Below are 1,719 nucleotides of genomic sequence, written 5' to 3'. Positions count from 1 at the left end.
AAATAAATAAATAAATAAATAAATAAAAATAAAAGAAATGAAACTAGCTATTAAATTCGTGTACTGTTGCTTAAAGTTTCTTTGCAAACTCACCTCACCTCAATGTTTCTTTGCAAAAAAAGAAGAAACCAATAGCTTATACATCCACTTTAAGAAATAAGGCACTAGTGAACAATGTATTTGTTACTTTTGCTACATTTCTTTCATGTTGCAAATTTTTTAGAGCATTACACATGAATTAATTCCAATCAGGCTTTCATATTACTGACATTTATAGGATTTCACCACAGTGTGAGTCTTCACATGACTTTTAAATCATTTGTTAAAATTTTAAACTTTCCTGTAGTTTGAAGACTAATGAGGCTTCAATCCAGTGTTCATTTGTACATGTTTTTGTCAGTTTAAGGGTCAACTGAAGGCTTTTCCACAAGCTTACATTTGTCATTTTTATCCAGTATGAAGTATTTCATGCTTTCAAAGGGAACTTGAACAAGTGAAAGCTTTACCACATTGTTTCCATTCATAGCGTTTCTCTCCAGTGTGAGTTCCTTCGGGACTTCAAAATGAACTGGGACAGCCAAAGGTTTTCCCACATACCTTACATTTATAAGGTCCATCTCCAGTGTGTGTTATCATGCGTCCTTGAACATCTGCAAGAGAAATGAAGGCTTTCTCACATTCCTTACAGTCATAGGGTTTCTGTCCAGGGTGAGTCCTTTCATGAATTCCAGAGGAGTAGAGATAACTGAAGGCTTTCCCACATTGCTTATGTTTATTTGGTTTCTTTCCACATTCCTGATGTTTACATGGTTTGTGTCCAGTGTGAGGTGGGATGTGCCTATTAAGGGATGAATGACACATTAGGACTTTTCACACAAACTACATTCACGGGGTTTTACTTCAGGAGGATTTTTGTTCTTCAGATTAAGATTTGGAATTTGGCTGATGGTTTCTCTACAGTGAGGACTTTCTTTATTTCACTGACTTTCTCTGCAATATGATTGCTTACAGGGTTTTACTTCAGGAGGATTTTTGTTCTTCAGATTAAGATTTGGAATCTGGCTGACGGTTTCTCTACAGTGAGGACTTTCTTTATTTCACTGACTTTCTCTGCAATATGATTGCTTACCTCAGATTTATGTTGTCATTTTTGTACTGATGCTCAATGTTCTGGTCTTCCTGTTTTTTTCGTATAGATGACAAGTTTGTAAAGATTTCTGCCATGACATCTCTGAACAGAGATATTTTCTGGGAATGATCCAACATAGGCCCCTCCTCCAAGGCGAAGTTGACAGCCACATCCTCAGAGGACACTGAGTCTGTTTCCCAGCTTCCTGGGTGTCCTGGCATCCTCCCTATGGCTCCCACGGCCAGTGCAGGGCACACACAACAGAGGCTGAAGCAGAGCTACCTGAGGTCATTACAGGCAGGTAACACATGCTGACCCATGTGCCAGAATAGAAACTTAAAAAATTATTTTCTAAGAAAAAAATGATCCTCTAAAAAACTGCTAATTTTAATCTTCTCGTCTTCTCACTTTCAACACCAATACTTCTCTAGAAGTGCTGGCTAGTTTACTCCCAACACTTGGCAGAGATGAATGATCTGAGATGTCCAAGGTCAAGGGAGGGGAACACAACTGCGGGAGACTCCTGTATACATATGGGGGGAAAGTCTTCCTTCTCTGCTCTCCCACAACTCCCCCATGAGCTGGTATAT

General features: G+C 38.8%; 1 pseudogene; it reads right to left on the bottom strand.

Moving 5' to 3' along the window:
- Window positions 1–1,125: 1,125 nt before the first annotated feature.
- On the bottom strand, window positions 1,126–1,350 carry LOC103603879 (annotated as a pseudogene).
- Between the last annotated feature and the right edge of the window lie 369 nt (window positions 1,351–1,719).

This window comes from Galeopterus variegatus, unplaced genomic scaffold (genome assembly GCF_000696425.1).
Source record: "Galeopterus variegatus unplaced genomic scaffold, G_variegatus-3.0.2 Scaffold4846, whole genome shotgun sequence".
NCBI lineage: Eukaryota > Metazoa > Chordata > Mammalia > Dermoptera > Cynocephalidae > Galeopterus > Galeopterus variegatus.
This window is presented reverse-complemented; position numbering and strand designations above follow the sequence as displayed.